Source organism: Mastomys coucha, unplaced genomic scaffold (assembly GCF_008632895.1).
Source record: "Mastomys coucha isolate ucsf_1 unplaced genomic scaffold, UCSF_Mcou_1 pScaffold3, whole genome shotgun sequence".
In the NCBI taxonomy this organism is placed as follows: domain Eukaryota; kingdom Metazoa; phylum Chordata; class Mammalia; order Rodentia; family Muridae; genus Mastomys; species Mastomys coucha.
Genome location: NW_022196909.1, coordinates 69,581,036 through 69,600,499, shown reverse-complemented (window position 1 = coordinate 69,600,499; position 19,464 = coordinate 69,581,036). Strand labels below are relative to the sequence as shown.

The 19,464-nt window shown below is 40.5% G+C and overlaps 1 non-coding gene across 1 annotated transcript; it reads right to left on the bottom strand.

Moving 5' to 3' along the window:
• Nucleotides 1-17,282: 17,282 nt before the first annotated feature.
• Nucleotides 17,283-17,414, bottom strand: LOC116075583. Its single transcript, XR_004112624.1, has one exon. It is a non-coding gene; the product is annotated as a small nucleolar RNA SNORA17 (small nucleolar RNA).
• Between the last annotated feature and the right edge of the window lie 2,050 nt (nt 17,415-19,464).

The window sequence follows — 19,464 nt, the reverse complement described above, 5'->3', positions numbered from 1 at the left end:
AAAAAAAAAAAAAAAAAAAAATTCAAAAAATTGGCTTGAGAATTGGAAAACCTCTGGTCTGGTGCAGTCAATTGCAGGGGACAGATGTGCCTTAACACTGTGACCATGGGGAGTCTAGAGTATGCTTCAGGCCCCTGAGAGAGTTGAGAGAACTCCTGTCCTTTAGTGTGGGGAGCGGTGAAGCTGGAGAGGCATTCACCATGGCAAGATGGTGCCTACTTCCACTGTCGACTCCTAGTAAACAACTGTTTGCGCATGTGTGTAAAGTGAAAAGACGCCGAGTCACGGCCCATTCTGGGGCGTTACATAGGGTAATGAGTCAACAGTCAATCATGGGCAGACACGCGGCACTGTGGACAGACACGCCGCTCTGTGGTGTATATAAGCAGTGCGGATTATTGGCTCGACCCTTTTTTCCCTCTGGATGAGGACAATAAATGTTGCTGCAGAAGGAACCTAGTGTCCGCGTGTCTTCTTGCTGGTGAGACGACTGCGCGGGCTACACTTTAGGAAATCCAAGACAGTAGTAGCAGGAGCCAAGTCTTGCTATAACCTGGTTTCTGTTTCCCTGGAAGGGGCAAACTGTCTATGACTGCACCTGTGTCAGGATCAAATGGTGTGTTGATTGTCTTTCTCTGTGTTTGTTGGTGTTGGTTACATCGTTCTGTTTTCTTGGACTGATGACATTTTTGGACATTGGACAGACTGAATCTACCCTGTTAAACATTCTAGTTAACCACAAGAGGAGAAAACTTGTCAGTAGTAGTAAAGAAGAGAAAGTAAGTTATTTTTTGCTTCTCTGAAAGCACCAGTAGGGGCCTTCGACTTGGAGGTAACTGAAGCAGTAGAAGAACAAGTCTTTAGGCCAGGATCTCTCCGGCACCCAGACAAGTGCCCTATATAAGTTACCTGGAAGAATCTAGTGGAGGACCACTCCTCCTTCATGGATAAAAGCCTTTCTTTTCCCCAAGACCCACCTCACTGGTTCTGGACATCGACATCAGGAAAAAGAAAACACTAGAGGAGGGATCCAAGACCCTTCAACAGTGGACCTTTTGCTCTAAGACCCCTCTTTTCCATATCTCCCTACCCTTGCCCCCATGCCCACCCCTACCTCTAGTGGCAGCACCAGCTCCAGGATCCTCAGCCCATATGGGACCTGGGCCATTGAACCCCTTTTTACTGGAGAAAGGAACAGTAGGAGACCCCCAACTTCCCCATCCCGCCATGTGGATCCAAAGTCTGAGAACCACATCCCCTAAAACTACAGTGACTCTTCTGCTGAAGGCATATGAACCTCTAGAAATGGGAAATCAGGCTATGCAATATTGGCCCTTCTCGTTAGCCAATTTGTACAATTGGAAGACCCAACAACCCCCACTCCCTTTCAGATAACACAAAGGGGCCAATTAATCTCTTTTTATTTATTCATCAGCCCACCTGGAATGATAACCAATAACTCATGAGAGTGCTCTTGACGACCAAAGAGACAGAAGGGATAATGCAGGAAGCCAAAAAGAATGCCCCCCTTAGACATGGGTCACCATTGATGATGGTGGGTTTCCCCTGACTAGACCTGACTGTGACTTTAATATGGCAGAAGATAAGGGGCTCCTGAAGGTTCCACCAGGCTCCATTGGCAGGTCCCAAGGGGGCCACACAATGACCCACAAATTGGACCAAGGTATATGAGGTTAGATAGGGATCAGATGAGTCACCTGCTGCCTTTCCAGAGTGACTCATGGAGGCATTCCCTCAGTATACACCCTATGACCCCAGCAGCAAGGAGCACAAAGCTACTGTGATTGTGGCTTTTATAAACCAGGCTAGTAGAGATATCAGGAAAAAGCTTCAGAGGCTAGAGGAACTACAGGATAAGTCACTGAGAGATTTAGTGCAGGTTGCTGAGAAAGTCTGCAATAACAAGGAGACAGAGGAGGAGAATGAACAGAGAAAGAGAAAGGAAGAAAGATGAAAGGGAGATGGAAAAAGAAAAGACAAGAAAAGTGGTAGGGAAGGAATTTACAGAGAATCTTGGCTACAGTAATTAGGGAAAGCAGAGAAAAGAGACTCCAACTAAAGAGAGAGAGAAAACCCCTTGAAAAGGACCGGTGCACATATTGCAAGGAAAAAGGCCACTGAGCCTGAGAGTGCCCCAAAAAATAGAAGCCGGAGGGCAAGAAATCCCAGGACTTTGGAAAAATACCCCACCTCCCAAATGGTGAAGGTATTAGCCATGGGAGAAGACAGGAACTAGGGTGGACAGGGTTAGGACTCCCCTCCCAAAATCCAGGGTAACTCTGAGAGTGGAGGGGAAACCCACTCAATTCTTGGTGGACACAGAGGCTCAACACGCCCCCTCCAAGCAGATGGCCCTGTTTCTGAGAAAAGAATCTTGGGTCCAGTGAGCCACTGGCACCAATATGTATTCATGGACTACCTGAAGAACAGTGAACATAGGGATAGGCTGGGTATCCCACTCCTTTATGGTCATCCCAGTCTATCCCTACCCTCTGTTGGGGCAAGACTTACTTTCCAAGATGGGGGCTCAGATACACTTCCTGCCTGATGGGCCACAACTAACTGGCTCAAAAGAAGATCCCATGGGTGGAGGAAATACCTCTCCAACTGATCCCTGCTGGGAGCTGAGGCTATCTGCTTTACAGATGGGAGCAGTTTTCTCCATGCTGGTCAGAGATGAGTGGCTGCTGCTGTCTCAGTCAGGGTTTCTATTCCTGCACAAACAGCATGATCATAAGCAAGTTGGGGAGGAAAGGGTTCATTCAGCTTACACTACCATGTTGCTGTTCATCACCAAAGGAAGTCAGGACTGGAACTCAAGCAGGTCAGGAAGCAGGAACTGATGCAGAGGCCATGGAGGGATGTTCCTTACTGGCTTGCTTCCCCTGGCTTACTCAGCCTCCTCTCTTATAGAACCCAAGACTTCCAGCCCAGGGATGGCACCACCCACAAGGGGCCTTCTCCACTTGATCACTAATTGAGAAAATGTCCCACAGCTGGATCTTATGGAGGCCCTTCCCTAACTGAAGCTCCTTTCTCTGTGATAACTCCTTCCTTTGTCAAGTTGATACACAAAACCAGCCAATACAATTGACCCCTTGTCAACTTGACATCACTATTAAGCCTCAACCCTAACTTTCTTATTCATCTCCAAAATCTAAATAACTTTAAAAGTCTAGTGTCTTCACATATTAAAAGTTCAATCCCTTTAAAATGCCCAATAAATTCAAAGTCTCTTAACTGTGGACTCCACTAAAATACTTTCTTCCTTCAAGAGGGAAAAATATCAGGGCACAGCCACAATTAGAAGCAAAAATCAAACTCCAACAATCCAATGTCTAGGATCCATTCACGATCTTCTGGATTCCTCCAAGGACTTGAGTCACTTCTCCAGCTCTGCCCTTTGAGGCACACACCTGTCTTCTAGGCTCCAGATGCCTGTACTCCACTGCTGCTGCTGTTCTTGGTGGTCATTGCATGGTACTGGCATTTCCAAAACACTGCTGCCTTTTACTGTAACTAGGCTTCACCAATAGCCTCTCATAGACTCTCTTCATGGTGCCAAACCTCAACTCCTTTGCATGATCCCATCAGTTCAGGGCCATCAATTGCAACTGAGGGTGCACCTTCACCAATGGCCTTCCATGGCCTCTCACAGTGCTGAGCCTCAGCTGCTCTTCAGGACCTCTCTATGACTTCAAAAGCAATACCACCTGGGTGACTCTTACACATTACCAAGTCCTGCTGTTCATCATCAAAGGAAGTCAGGACTGGAACTCAGGCAAGTCAGTAAGGAACATCCCTCCTTGGCCTCTGCATCATCTCCTTCTTCCTGACCTGCCTGAATTCCGGTCCTGACTTCCTTCAGTGATGAACAGCAACATGGAAGTATAAGCTGAATAAACCCTTTCCTCCTCAACTTGTTTCTTGGTCATGATGTTTGTGCAGGAATAGAAACTCTGACTAAGAGAGCTGCTGTGATGGATGGTACAAATGTCATCTGGGCAGAACCTCTACCACCCTGCATGTCAACGTAGAAAGCAGAGCTAATTGCCCTCAACAAGGCCTTGGACCTTAGGGTCAGCAAGAAAACTAACATCTACACAGATAGGATAGCATATATGCCTTTGCCACAGACCATATCCACAGGGCTATATACCAAAAGGCGTATCTCATCGGAGGGAAAAGAAATAAAAGCAAACAGGAAATCTTGGATCTCTTGGATGCTGAGATAAAGCCAGCAACTGTGAGTATTATTCATTGACTAGGACATCAGAAAGGAAGAGACTCAGTAGCCCAGGGCAATATCCAGGCAGATCAAATGGCTCAAGAGGTAGCTATGTAGGAGCCTATCCTAGTTATGGACCTGCAAAGGACACCCACTGAGGATTGGGACTGGACTAAGGAATGGCTTCATTTAAAATACTTGGAAGATGAAAGGACTCAGATTTCTAGCCAACCTACTAACTACTACCTCGAGAAGGAAGGACAGTTACTCAGACAAAAAGGAAAAACTATACTTCCCCCAAAACAAGCTGACTTACTTGACCAAATGCATAGATGGATCCATTTAGGGGGGAAAAAGCTTGTCCAAGCAGCTAAGGGATCTAAAGTATATATAATGGACCTCAGGTTTCAGGCCAGAAAGATAGTAGAACAGTGTAAGATATGCTAGCAAATGAATGCTTATGCAGCCAAGAGTAAACAGGGCAAAAGAACTAGGGGAAAATGGCCTGGAGTATATTCGGAGGTTGATTTTTACAGAAGTTAAGCCAGGAAAATATGGCTACAAATAACTTCTAGTTTTTGTAGATACTTTCTCTGGATTGGTTGAGGCTTTCCCCATCAAGGAAGAAACAGCTACCATGTTAGCTAAGAAGATATTAGAGGAAATTTCCCAGAGGTTCAGAGTGTCCAAGGTAATTTGGCTCAGATAATGGTCCTGCTTTTGTCTCTAAGGTAAGTCAGGGATTGGCAAGATATTGGGGACTAATTGGAAGCTTCATTGTGTGTACTGTTCCCAGAGGTCAGCATAGGTAGAGAGAATGAGTAGAACTCTAAAAGAGATATTAACTAAATTGTCCTTGGTGACTGGCACTGACTGGGTAGTGCTCCATCCCCTAGCTCTGTTCTGAGCCTAGAACACCCCCTACCATTTTAACCTGACTCCTTTTGAGATCCTGTATGGGATCTCTACTCCCTTAACCCTGGCTCTTGAACCCCTGCCCCCAGGGTGACTTTTCAGGATGACAGGGTTCTTATGGCTTGATTGCAAGCTTTCCAGATCAGCCACAAGGCATTGTGGCCTAAACTTAGTGCCTTGTATAAAGCAGGTACCCCAGAGGTACCAAACAAGTACCAAGTTGGAGATTGGGTATGTGTTAAGAGGCATTGTGCTGAAAACTTGGAAGCAAAGTGGAGAGGGCCATTCCTGGTGATTTTGACCACCCTAAGTTCTGTTATAGTGGATGGAATAATTACCTTGGTTCATGTCAGACCAGCACCTGTGCCTGACTCCAACTCGCTAGCAGCCAGTCACCCAAGCAACCCCCTTGTACAAGGCAAGGGAAACCAAGAGATGGCTATGGTCTATCTTCCAGTGCTAAGCTTCTGAAGCCCCCAAACCCTACCAGTGTTAAGGGACCAACCACTTTTTTTGTGCTACCAATGATGTGAAACAATGAGAAGCACATACTAGAGACCATTCCAGGGGTAGTTAAAGAATCAGTGGCCAAGGTGAGGGAAAGGCTAGTGATAGCTCCAGTATTGGAGCTTATGTAAGAAAAAGGGGAGCATGAGGGGCATGGGGGGCTTTCCGAGTCCCACACGCTCCTTACAGATTCCCCATCCTTTTGGAGTCAAGGCTAGGCCAAGTTCTATTCTCCATGCATAGGATCATTCTTGAGTAAAAATGTCTCAGAATGTACTGACTGATAGTCACCTGACTCTATGGAAAGTCCCAGGTAAAGTTCTAATGCATGTCATGCTTGCTAGCCAATAGATTTAAAGGTCAATATGCTTAGCCAATAAGTTTAAACTGTAATCTTGCTGATGTAATCTGTACCCCTAAAAAGTATAAAAACTATTTGTAATAGCCATTTGGGGTCACCTTCTTAATAACTAGCCTTGAGGGACTAGTTAAAGATCCATCCTAACATGCTAGAAAACAAACCTCTTGCTTTTACATCAATCAGCATTTGGTGGGGGTTGTCTGGGGGCATCCCCAAGTAAGTACCACTGGCCAAGGATTAGGGTCTTACACCCTCATGAGCATCCCATTGGTTGTGTCACCATAGCTTGGTGAGTAGCTGGTTATGCCACCCTCTGCAAACCCTGGAAAGTAGAACAGGAAGGGAAAAGTTAGACAGACATGCCTGTTGGCACTCTCCAGGTTAGGCCTTAGGTCTGTTTCTAGCTTTTCTTTGTTGTGGCTCAATGGGAATAAGGAAACCCTGTTACCTTTTGACAAGGCCTCTATGAAGATCAAAGCCCATCTTTAGCATCTGCTCAATGACAAGATCTGGAGTCATCAGAAAATCTCCCATTTGACTGAGTGTCTTCACCAATAACATGAAGGGAAGGGAGGATACCAGAGAAGTCTGGAGATGTTCTCTTTTTTTTTTTTTTTTTTTTTTTTTTTTTGTTCCACTCAATGCAAAGTGGCCATGCTTTGAGCAACATTGGTAGCATATTCCACACCATAACATGTGCAGGGAGTAGATGTAGTTCAACAATTTGCAGGCCAATCTTTGCTAACTATGCAAGGACATAAGCTCCAGTATTCAAAAGAACTTCAAGGATTTTCCCAGTTATTGTTTTCTCCTTTACAAGGCCTAGTTTTCTTTACTTTTTCAACCCCAAACACTAGATTACTTGAACCAAAACTTCCCTCTCCTCTAGCCTAAGTTTGTATTGACTGACACCTAACACCTAATGTCAATAACATTTGAGCAACTCTCTGTTGTGCATGAATCTGTCTTTTTGTGGGTGGTTATAGCACAATTTTTATTTCTCCTTATAAAAGTCTGTTGTTCACTGAAGAATGATACCCCAGATTCAAATAGTATGCAAAAGGAAAGAACATTTTATTCTACAGATGAGCAGCATGGGGGTACCTCATTCTAAGATGGAGAGACCTAAAAATGAGTTCACAGGCTGAATTTAAAGCCCACTGAGGGGAATTCTGAGGTAGGTGACCTCTATCTTAATCTGTTTGGACCATCTCTATGGAAAGTCCAAAACTATTACTGGGATTTGAGGCTGGGAATTGTTGCTGGGAAAATCTGTAGACTATTGCTGAGGAAGTCTTGAAACTGATGTTGACCCACTGTCCTTGCCTTGGGCCAGGTGGTGGAGCAGCTTTTGACTAGCTGCCTGAAGGCCTGGTTTTGTTTGTTTGCTTGCTTGCTTGCTTGCTTGTTTTCAGTAACAGACTTGCCTGTGCTTGCTCAACTCTTGGAGACAGAGATTTAGGCCTAGTCTCCTTAACTGCCGATTTGAAGCCTGTCATGGAATCCTTCTCTTTCATAACTCTCATCCTTTGTTGTCAGAATCAATAACTCCTGTAATTACATATATTCCTTGTAGGGATGTAGAGCTTCTGCCAAAAATTAGCTCCACCATACCCATTGGCACTAGACAATGTACCTCCATGGACATGGTCACTGGTGGAGAATCAGGAGTTAATGAGACTGAGGGGGTAGGACTGAAGTCAAATCTTGTGCTCCCTGGGGTGGCCTGATATAGGGAGTCAAGTGATGTCTTGGTTGACTGGAGCAATAAAATTCATACTGGTCACTATTATTTGAGGTGTCTGGAGCTGGGCCCTTTGAAAATTTCCCTGCTAAAGAAAATTTCTTTCAACAGAGAGAGGCATGCCATTTTTGTGAAATTTAGATCTAAAATCTCACTGCCAATGGTAACTTTTCTGGCAGCTTGAGCACAATGTAATTAGAGGGACAGGGCTCATAGCACTCTGCACCAGTGCTTCTCCACCCCATTTACAAGGGCATTGGCTGCTTATGTGCCTGAGCTGAAACAGTTGAAACAAAGGCCCGATCTTGGATATTTATTTAAAGATTCTCTTTTTTGAAATGGTGAAAGTCTCTGGAAAGAGATGGTACAAAGTCATTATAGAGGCAAACACAATCTGTGATACACTGTAACAGAGGATACCCTTTTATGAGACTTTTTTCTAGTTTCCACTTCTTTCTAACTTTGATTTTCCAAGTAGTGCTCAAAAAGATAGAATGCCATTTCTCATTCTAATACTTACCAGCATCCTCTTCCAAATCTAGAGCATTTGAATCAGTTTTTAAGATCTGTCTAAGTGTAGTCTATAAGAATAGAACATTCTCAGTCATTTCTTTTCCCTCGTGAAACTGTGCCCACTTGTGAAGTTGTTTACTGACCTTATAACACTTATCAAGACTCAATGACCCTTCTTCAAGGAACTATGCACTAACCTTCCATATAAATTCAAAGAAATATTACAAAAGCCTTGTGCTGTTAAATTTGGCATGGGTCCCCCACTCATGGAGAATTAGGAGGGAGATCACTGTAAATTGCATGAGGTTTTTATTGCCAGTATACTGGGGTCATCCTGCATTCAGAGCAAAGGCGATGACCAGGAACAAAAGCACACACTTTTTATACCTTCCCAGTACATAGGTTTACAGCACGAGTTGGCTATCTCTCATTGATGGAGCCCATTGTCTTTTGTTCTCATTGACCTTTATGGCCCAGATGAGGGGGAGATACAGATTGCACATAGGAGGGATGGCAGGGAGATCCAGCCTCCTAGGGACATTTCCTGGAACCCGGCATTTCTTGGGGTGGGTGTTTGCTCTGTCTTTAGGCTAAATGGACATTCCTTGCTCCTTGGTATTTTTATGAGGTGTCCCTATTTGCTCAATTCTTACAGTGCCATCTTTCTTACTAACTTTTTAAGAAACTTACTATACATTTCTCTGCTTTTGGAATTTGTTTGACCCATTTCTATTTACCAAATCTTCAGCCCTTTCCCAGGACAATCTTATATGAGGGAGTAGGGGAATTCAAGATGCCCTGAATGAAATCTGTCCCAAGCCAAACTTATCCAATATACTTATCTGTCCTTGTCTCAGTCCCTGTTCTGGATGCCACTAATCAAAGACTAGTGAGGAATCTGGAAGCAATGAAAAAACTGAGTACAAGACAGAACAGAGAATCTCAGGTGCAGAAGATACCATAGAAAACAATGACACAACAGTCAAAGAAAATGCAAAATGAAAAAATTGTCCTAACCCAAAACATCCAGGAAATCCAGGAGACAATGAGAAGACCAAACCTATGGATAATAGGTATAAAAGAGAGTGAAGATTCCCAAATTATAGGGCTAGTAAATATCTTCAGCAAAATTATAGAAGAAAACTTCCCTAAACTAAACAAAGAGATGTTCATAAAAATAAAAGAGGCCTACAGAAATCCAAATAGATTGAACCAGAAAAAAATTCCTTCCACCATATAATAGTCAAAACACCAAGTGCATCAAACACAGAAAAAATAATTAAAAGCAATAAATAACATATAAAAGGTCAAATAACATATATAGGCAGACCTACTAGAATTACACCAGACTTCTCACCAGAGTTTTGGAAAGCTAGAAGATCCTGGGCAGAGGTTTTACAGACTTTAAGAGATCACAAATGCCAGCCCAGGATACTATACCCAATAAAACTCACAATTACCATAGATGGAGAAATCAAGATATTCCATGACAAAAACAAATTTACACAATATCTTTCCACAAATCTCACCCTAGAAAGGATAGTAGATAGAAAACACTAACACAAGGAGGGAAACTATACCCTAGAAAAAGCAAGAGAGTAATCTTCTTTCAACAAACCCAAAGGAAGATAGTCACACAAACATAAAAATAACAGGAAGCAACAATCATTATTCCTTAATATCACTTAACATCAATGGCCTCAATTCCCCAATAAAAAGACATAAAATAACAGACTAGATATGTAAACAGGACTGAACATTCTGCTGCATCAGGAAACCCACCTCAGTGTCAAAGACAGACACTACCCCAGAGTAAAGGGCTGAAAAACAATTCTCCAAGCAAAGGGTCCCAAGAAACAAGTGGAGTAGCCATTCTAATATTGAATAAATTCAACTTAAAGCCAAAAGTCATCAAAAAGGATACAGAAGGACACTTCATACTCATCAAAGAAAAACTTTACCAAGATGAACTCCCAATTCTGAACACCTATGCTCCAAATGCCAGGCCACCCACATTCATAAAAGAAACAGAAGTAACACTACCCAATTCATTCTATGAAGCCACAATTATGCTGTCTATTCTTCCTCAGAGATGTAATGATTCCTGTCTAATCAGGAACCTGTCACAGGTTCCTTTCATAGAGGACTTCATAAGAGATTTTTTTCTAATTCTATCATGTTTAGTGTTCAAATAGATTTTAAAAACTGGTTGAGTGCATATTACTTTTAACTTCAGAACATATTATGTATGCATGTATGTATGTATGTATATTATTGGCATTTAATTATTATAAATTATTTTGATGACTTAAAAATGTCAATACTGAGTTGTATATTTTAAAATAAGTTTTATTAATTTAATAATAATAGTAATAAATAAACTCATAGGAAAAAAGAAGAAATTTTCTACCACTCTATGCTATCCATACTGGAGTGTTAATTTTCTCTGTATACAGTATATTCATTTATCAGTGGGAGGAGAGGGACCCTGCTATGTATGCTTCTTTATTTCTATTTTACAAATAAAATTTTATATTGAATATATTTGTAGAGAGTAAAATATGAATCTGTAAGGGCTTTATATTCCCTTTGATTTTACACATCCTTTTGGGCCATTTGTCTGTATATACAGACTTTCCCATTTCAAAGCTGTTCCTTCATATTTTTCCATGTGTTTGCTAATTAGTCTGTTCCCACTGTCACTGGTAGGTAATGATCTCCATGGGAAACTCTTCTAAGCCCCTCATCATTCCTATCCTGCTTCTTTAGCATAGGACCTGTCATATAGTAGACCTTTTATGTTTACTGAGTGCATAGCATTAGAATGGGGTTCTCATTTAGTGTTCTGAAAGGGACATGCACCTACAATCAAAGACTTTAATAAGGGTTAGATGATAAAATGTGTGGGCTCATGCTCAAATGCATCTATCTAAACAGTTATAGATATTCTTTCACCAATAATTAATAAATGCCTAATCTTGAATCAAACATCATTTAGCAAAGTTAACAACCATTGACCTAACATCACTGTAGTGTGAGTAACTTAAATGTACTTAGATAAAGGGCTTTACTCATTCCACTGGATAGGAAAGAATAAGATTGTAAAGTGAATTTATGGGCATTGATTACCAATTTGACCGAGTCTGGTGATAAAATACACTTATATTTAGGGAACTGTGTAAAGAAAATATATTTTGAGGGGACACCAGAAACCCAAGACAATTCAGGAACCAGGGATCAGGGCTCAGACAACTACATGATGAGGACAGTGTTTCTGAACAGCTGTAGAGGATGTTACAGACATCTGTAAGATGATCTATTTTACATTCATCATCAGCCTTGTACTGGCTGGTTTGGATGCCAACTTTACACAAGATGGAGTTATTACAGAGAAAGGAGCTTCAGGTGAGGAAATACTTCCATGAGATCCAGCTGTAAGGCATTTTCTCAATTAGTGATCAAGGTGCTAGGGCCCATTGTGGGTGGTGCCATCCCTGGGATGGTAGTCTTGGGTTCTATAAGAAAGCAAGATGAGTAAGCCAGGGGAAGCAAGGCAGTAAGAAAAATCCCTCCATGGCTTCTGCATCAGCTCTTGCTTCCTGACCTGCTTGAGTTCCAGTCCTGACTTCCTTTAGTGATGAACAGCAATGTGGTAATGTAAGCCGAAAAAACCCTTTACTCCCCAATTTGCTTCTTGGTCATGATGTTTTGTGCAGGAATACAAACCCTGACTAAGACAAGTCAATACAGCATCTGGGACCAATATCTCAATATCTCCTGTTTTAAAGGTCTGGTAACATCCTAAGCTATGCAGTCTCTTTTTATGTTGCTTTCCCAGAATATTCTAGTCACCGTAATTTTTTTTATGTGTATGAGTGTTTTGCCTAAATGTATGTGTGCATGCACTGTGTATGCCAGGTGGACAGCTTCGGGCATTGGATTCCCTGGAAACTGGAATCACAGATATTTTAATACATTCTATATCACTGGGAATTAAACACACATCCAGTATAAGAGCAGCAAGAGCTCTTAACTACTGTGCTGTCTAGTTTCTCTTGAGAAGGACAAATGAGAAAGCAACAGAACTAGGTTAATCCAACAGAGCAGGGGCCATGTTAAGGCTGTGGCAGGCTGGACACCAAGAATGTTTCCTGTTACAAAAATAACTACAAAGGATAAAAAAAGATCTGAGATGCTTTGGGATTGAGATGATTTAGAGAAAAACCCTTCATTCACAATGTGGGTCAAAGCAGAGGACACTGAACTAGACTTAGATGGAGATTTAAAAGCGAACTTTTTTTTTTTTTAAGAAAATTAGCACCATCAAGGTACACTCTTAAAAACATGTTCTGAAACATTTCAAAAGTGCTAGCCCATATGAATGTGTTTCTGAGGGGAAATTTGACTTGAATCTATGTCTGTAAAAATCTTTCACTTAGTATCCAGTGTTGATTCTGTATGATGTCTGATCAGAACTTGTTCCTGTTTGGGACTAACACAGCAATTTTGCAAAATTGCAGCAGAGGTTTTATGCCCTCAATTCAAAAGAAATCCCACATGGAGGCAAGATATAGTAAGGTTCTATTAACACACACACACACACACACACACTCACACACATATACACACATACACACACACACACACAGAGAGAGAGAGAGAGAGAGAGAGAGAGAGAGAGAGAGAGAGAAAGTGACAGAGAGATACAGAGACAGAGACAGAGAGACAGAGAGAAACATACAGACAGAGACAGACAGAAAGAAAGAAGCTACCCTGAGTAAACAAAGAGACAATAGCACTGATTTGGATCTCTTTGCCTTAAACATGCTACCAGGTAATTATGCAATGTCACACAAGTGAAGTCTACTGACTTAAACTGCCAAACTCAATTATTTGTTGAAACTCTTTCTGTCTGAATGTAATATTACAAATAGTGCTTGGCTCTTAACAATGAATAAATTCATTTATTATTAATATTTAAAAAATAAATTAGAAATACAGTTTTTAAAATTGAAATTAATTTTTTAGTGTTTTATTTTTTAACTTTTTATTCGTTCTTTGTAAGTTTCACATCAACTACCCCAATTTCACTCATCTCTCAGCTCCCCCATACCAGCCTTCCACCCCTTGCAACCTCCAACCCAACACAGAAAAAAAAATCTCATCATGGAAGTTATAGAATGCCAAAGTGTATCCCATAGTATACCCTTTTGTCTTTACTTATAAATGTTCATTGTGATTACTTATTTGTCCGGTATGATGCCTCAGCCTGTTTATCTATCAATACTGGAATGCTCATTGGTCTTCTGTCAGATATCATCTTATGTATCATGGAGATCCTGTAGTTTTAGATCTGTATAACTAGGCCCCTTCATGCATTCCTGCAGTTCATCAATGACTCCCCCCCCCCCCCAGGTAAATTCAAAGCCCTGGATCTGGCTTTGAAAGGTAGCTGTGCTGGTCAGCCTTCCAAATCTCCTGCTCTCATACTCTAGGGCAAGCTCCCCAGCAATCCCACCCCCACAAGGTCTACCCTGATGGACAAGAAAGCTGCAGGGCCCACTCTCCCAAGTGTTGCAGCTGGAGATAGACATGGTCAACCCTCCTACTATGATAACCCTGAGGTCAGCTCTCCTGTCTACCATAGATTGTTATAGATGAGGGAGGGGAGGAGGACATCACAAAGTAATCACAAATAAGGGCATCTCTCTCTTGCCTGGTTGGCTACCACCTAGCAGAAAAGAAGCAGGGCTGGCTCTCATTCATTCATGCCTTTGTGCTGGTTTACCTGAAATCTCCACATCCATGGTCAGCTCTAGTTTGCTGCCCTGGTGAGATTCAAAGCCTGCTCTTCCACGGGCTCAGCTAATGATAGATATGGACAGCTCTCCTGCTGTCATGACCCCCTGGCCTGGTCTCCCACATGCCACAGGTAGTGAAGGATGACAGGGGAGGAGGGTATCTTTTCCTTATCCATGCCATGGCATGGGAGATGGCCTTGGGGAATACCAAGGCTGTCTTTCACACTCTTATCCTCAATGGCTGGCTTAGCCAAATCTCCCACAATGTGTGGGGCCACTCTCCTGAATACTGCAGTTGCCTAGAGAAGGGGGTCAGGTCTCCTGCTCTCATGTTCTCAAGACCAAGTCTTCCAAGATGCTCAAGTAACAATTGAGACCAGTGCAGCACCACTCTTCTGATACATCAACATATCTCTAGGTGGCAGCCTATAGTAGGAACATCCAGCTGGCCTCTAATGGTAACAGACCCATGCTTTTTCAGGGCCATAGGCCCAGACTTATCCCTCAGTGGTAGCACAGGCCAGGACCCCACCATGGTCTCAGGTGGCATCACTAACTACTCACATCTGTCTGTTCCTCCCTGCCCTAGTTCTGCCTCTCTTCATTGTGCCCACACCACATCCTTCTGTTTCTTTCTCTTCCATTTCTTCATTACTTACTTTTTACTCTCAGTGGCATCTCAGGGTCTGTGTATTTCTGGAATCATCTCATGAATGTTATGCCTCACTCATGTACTATGGTGCAAGGCAGGGAATATCTTGGATATGGTCTGCCCCTCTAGGCTTGTACAAGGACTGATGGTACTTGTCTCAGGGTAGCTCCCTGTCTACACCCTATGGTGCTAATCTGGCATATCAAAAAATGTCTTAGATGTCAAAGATCAGGTTTGACATCCGCATGGTAAACCAATGTAAGCAGCAAGATGAGGTGTTGGTCATTAGGGTCACTGCTAAGAGTACCTGACATGGACACCATTAAGAGAGGATGGCATGAGGATTGGTTCAGATAGTGGCCAGTAGTACCTGCTTCATAAGGCAGCTAGCAATTAGAGAAATTACTCAACAGACTTTTTCTGAGGGAACAAAGCTTGATTCATTGGGTCTGGCACTCTGAATGACCAGCAAAAAAATCATATACACTAAAGTTATGGGCTGGTGAAAAAGAAAAGAAAAGAGAAAGTTCAGACACACACACAGAGACACATAGACACACGCACACCATGTTTGAAGCCAAAGTCAGACTTCAATAAATTCATATATACAAATACATACAAATATACATACATACAGACAGGCACACAGATGGACAGATAGACATATACATATTCATACATTGTATAGATGAAGCAAAGCCCCAGCAAGAAGGCTGCAAACATTTCATACATACACATATACATATATACACATATACACATATGTACATATAAACATATACACATACCTGGTGGGTGAATAGAATTAAGTTGTAACAAGCAGGTTCCAAGCATTTCATGCATACATACACACTCTCTCTCTCTCTCACACACACACACACACACACACATATATATATCTATATATATATGTATCTATCTATATGTATGTATATATCTATCTATATATATATGTAGATGGAGCAAGTGCCAGCACACAAACTTTAAACATATACATATACATACAGATTTGATGAATGCAATGAAGATCCAACAAGCAGACTCTAAGCATTTCACACATGCAAGTATATACATATGTACATAGACATATGTATACATATACACATATACACACACATATATATACATATATGAATATACACATGCACCTATGTATACATATATATACACATGTACACATATACACAAGTATACATATACACATGTGCATGTGTATACATGTATACATGTATACATATACACATATGTACATATATATTCATACTTGACGGTTGGATGGAACAAAGTTCTAACAACTTTATTGTTTCTTCCATAGCTTATATATCCCAGCAAAATCTTTCCAATAGTACAAAATTGCAGTATGATTATGTTCTAGATTTTTTCTAGTGAATGACTATGAAAAAATGATATGTTCCCCAAAACTTTTACAAGAAATAGCATAATTTAGTACAAGTAAAGAAAATAAATTTTTCCCAAGAACCCATGTACATTTATAACTGAGCAACTTATTATAGATTAACAAAGTGTAAGCAAGAAAGGCAGTTTTCTCAGTCAGTTAGTCTCACTGGCAGGCAGCAATCTACAGGTACAAAGAAAAGATTATTTTATTATTCATCATTAAAAGTAATCTTATAAAAATCTTAAAAGAACCACAAATCTGAACTTACACATAAAAATCAATCATATCTATTTTAAATATTCAGAATGCATATCTATACATCAGTAATTTTTATTAAGTCATATTAGAAAACTGAGGCAAAATGGGCATAGGAAATCAATTATCACCAATCCAGCCTTAGTGAGATTCACAGTGCTGCCATTTTTCTTGTTCCCAGATCACAAAGGTCCCTAGCTTAACTATTAAGAGTATACCTTTCTGAACCTTAAATTGTTCCCTTAGATTTTCTATATCAGAGCCAGTAACAAACACATCTTAACCTAGCTTCACTAACAATTTTATTTTTCCAAATGCTTCCTAAGGGTGATGATCATTGCTGACAATCTACACTTTTCAGTTCTCTATAGAGGTGATTGAATTATAAATCAATTCCAGCAGCAATGCCTGGAAGATATAGAATTATTATTGAGTGCCAGAGGTACTGCCAGGGAGGGACTGAATGCCCACTCAGAGTGTTCATACAACTCTTAGATTAAGAGGGATGTGAAGGCAATGAGCAGAGCAGAAGTCCATAACAGCATGAAGTCCTAAGGACATGTGGATCTCGAGCCCTCACTGAGGTGCACCCATCATGGCTGTACTAACCTGTGGGCCTTATTACATGAATTCTAAAGTCATTTTTTTTTATTCCTGCACAGCCCTCAGCACTGATGGTCATCTTAGGCTCACTTCTTGTCCTGACTACCTAAATTACCCCATGTGAGGATCACCTGTCTCAGACTCACTCTCCCACAGGGTCATCAGTCCCAGGTGGGTATTCTTCTAGTCTTTGCCTACTTCTTATCATAGGAGCTATTGTGGCCTGTGTGGCACCTGATTGGTAGTCATCTCAGACTACCAATCAGCCTCACATATTTCAGGGAATGTTAAGCTACTAATCATTGAAATGTTGATAAGTCAGAACAATGAGTGTAGACATAGCCTTTCTCCTCTTTGCCACCTACTGACAAACATGTGATATATCAGCCATATCTGCTATGCTTCTCAGGGCAGGGAAGTTGATTTATTTTTAATTAATAAGAAAATATGTACATTATACATATTGATGGGGCAGTTTTTACTTGTACACATTGTACAACTTTTAAATCAAGTGCAACTTTTCTGTACTCTCAAGAATCTACCATTTGGGTAAACATACTCAAACTAATTTCACCTAGGTTCTTGACTCTGTGGTAGTCCTCTGTGCAGAGCCTCTTGTATAATATGGCATCTCTTCGTGATAAATCTACCATACAACACTATTCTACTCTTGATTTCTTTCAGATCAGTACTTTAAGGTTGTAGATCATGGAGTAATTGACTGTGTCTGGCTAATTCAAATTACTATAAACTATCTCCAGTTCTATCTATGATGGGATTTCATTCTGTTTTGTGGTTGAATAGTATTCCATTGTGTACATGTGACCCATTATCTTTATCCATTCATCTGTAGGTTGTTAATCAGGATTTGCCCATTTCTAGCTATTGTGAATAGTATAGCAATAAATTTTGGAATTCATGTGCCCCTTTGACAGATTGATTTTATTTTCCTTACATTGTACTTATTGTTGCAATTTCCAGATACCAAGAAGGTCTTTCATATATATATGAAATATATATATATATATACATATATATATACATATATATGTATATATATATTTCAGAAATATCCATATTGGATTTAGAAGAAAATGTAAAAGGCAAAGTTGTATTAAAAAAATAGAATATATGAGCTAACCATAGTTTACTATAAAAAACAAGTGGCAGACTTGAAAAGGATTGAAATAACAGTTCTAGAAATAAAGCATCTATTTTAGTATTTTATTTTTATGTTGGAAATTATAATTGCATAATTTCCCTCTTCCTTTTCCTCCCTGTATCCCTTACCTTGGCATCTTCTGACTCTCTTTCAAGTTCATGGGCTCTTTTTCTTTAACTGTTGTTATATATTTCAAAACATATAAAGACAACATATTCAGTTCACAAAAATTTATACACACGAGAGAGAGAGAGAGAGAGAGAGAGAGAGAGAGAGAGAGAGAGATTATCTCAGTCTTCACTACTTAGTATTAGATCATTAATTGAGGAATCTTTTAAACCAGCATGATTCCCATTACATTCTAAATATTTTCATTATATCTACATGTAAGTACAGCTCTCACTTCTCATCAGAAAACCCTTCTCTTTGCAACAGATACAGACCATTAGAGAAAACCCTTGATCAAAAGGCAGAGAACCTAGCTATTGTGAATAGTATAGCAAGAAATGTGAAAATGCATATATGCTCCTTTGACAGATTGACTTACTTTCTTTATATTATACTAATAGTTGGGATTTCCAGATAGCACAAAATTTCTCTTTTTTGTATTTTTGAGGAGTATTTACATTATATTTCTATACAATTGGATTGTATAGAACCATAAAATAGAATGAAATCCCATCATTGATAGAACTGGAAGTCATTATGGTAAGTTAAATTAGCCAGACTCAGACAAGCAAATACCCCAATTCTACATAATTTCCACACATACTGGATGTACTACACAAGGACCCTGTGTAGTGCTCAGTCCCAACAGATACATCTATATAGCACAGTTCCTACAACTGATGCTCAGGGATCAATGAATTAGTTAGAAAGAAAAGTTATAATAAGCAATGGACATGAAGTTTGCTGTCAAATGAAGCATTTATATCACAATGAAACATAAGTGTATGTATGCATATAAGGTATGCATAGGTGGCACATATGTCATGGGATGCACATGAAAGGAAAGATGAGCAAGGAAGGATAGAGGGGAAGGACATCCTTATACTATAGAAAAATGGAGAAAATATGAAGGAAAATAAAAAATGTGCAGATTTTATTTACCTTTGATTTATATATTAGAAAGTGAAATATGAGGAATGAAGGAGTCACAAAATGTGAAAAGATGGAAATGGAGAAAATATCTAACTTCCACTTCAGAAAGTTTAATGAATCAAATATTTTTAAGAATATGTTTGCAGAGGCAGGCGGATTTCTGATTTTGAGGCCAGCATGGTCTATAGAGTGAGTTCCAGGA